This window comes from Amblyomma americanum, chromosome 5 (assembly GCF_052857255.1).
Source record: "Amblyomma americanum isolate KBUSLIRL-KWMA chromosome 5, ASM5285725v1, whole genome shotgun sequence".
NCBI lineage: Eukaryota > Metazoa > Arthropoda > Arachnida > Ixodida > Ixodidae > Amblyomma > Amblyomma americanum.
Window position 1 is genome coordinate 196,364,908 of NC_135501.1, and position 1,404 is coordinate 196,366,311.

A 1,404-nucleotide genomic window follows, 5' to 3' on the forward strand; every position below is an offset into this window, starting at 1 on the left:
AAGTAATTACATTAAACAAAACACAGTCATCTGCAAATAGCCGAATTTGAACGGGATGAGTAACTACTTTTACAATGTCATTCACATATATTAAAAATAACAGGGGACCGAGGACACTTCCTTGGGGAACACCAGAAGAGACAGGCAGGCTGTTTGAATAATGGTCGTCAATACTAACAAACTGCTGTCGGTTAGATAAGTAAGCTGAAACCCAGTTAACTATAAAGTTAGGAAGACCAACTTGTTTAAGCTTGTCAATTAATTTAGAATGAGGTTTATGAGGATTCCCAGGGATGTATAAATGTAAATACTTTACATTCATAGACCCCTGGGAATCCTCATAACCCTCCTGGCACAGTGGTGCAGCGGTTAAGCTGCCTTGCGATGGCAGGTGCTCCCAGCGGTGGGCGTTGTGCGGCCCAGGTTGCGACCAATCATTAATTTAACTGCCACCCGCCATGGTGGGACATGTTGTTCTCGGTATACATAGTGGCATGTAAGCCTCTGGCATGCAGCTGTTGCAACCGAGGTCGCCTACAGGACAACGAAACGGCTACAGGAAGAAATTGCACGGCCCATCTGTAATCGGTGGCGAGCAGCTGTTTTCAAAGCAGAGCTTTTAAATTTCGTTTGAGCACTCATAAAGACCACCTCTACAGATTTGTTGCTTTAAAATATAGCCATCAAAATCATATCAGGGTCCATTTACACGAAAATATGCGGAATACAAAAGCTACCACGTGACAGCTGCTGGCGCATATCTCTCGCCCGGTGCACACGCAAACCCCATCGGGGACAGCGCTCCGAAGAAAAGTCGCGACCACCCGCTTTACATCCTTTTCCTTTTTATTCCTATACCATTGCGCGGCCCCGTTGCAATATTTAAGGAATTAAGCATTGATTAGTTGCTAATTAAATTTACAGAGCGAAAAAAATAGCCTATTCGACTCTTAAAAAATATCTTTGTTACATTTACTTGTTGAGCCCGGTAGTCGGCAGCTCTGCGAACTCAGAGATGAGGCATTGCTGACTTCATTGACTAAGCAATGCAGAAATGCTATGTTGTTGTGCTGCTTGCGAAGCTGTTTATAGCTCGACGGCACGCCCAACTTTATCAGGAAGGATCGCAAGCTTAGCAGCGCGGACTTCCCGCAATCAACCCAATTTAAACTACGCGCTCGAAACAGACAAAAAAAGCACACACGTTCTTCGTCACGCCGGCCGTAGCTGTGCCGGCGCGACACGTGTAATACTCTCTCCCTTTGTTTTGCCTCACTTTTCAAGGAACGTAGCAAATATGCGCACGTGTCAGCTACCTGGCTGCGCTTGGCTGGCGTCTTTGAGCGCCGCTACCCTTCCGCGCCATCATCTGGCGGGATACACACAGGCCAGACTAGCAACACT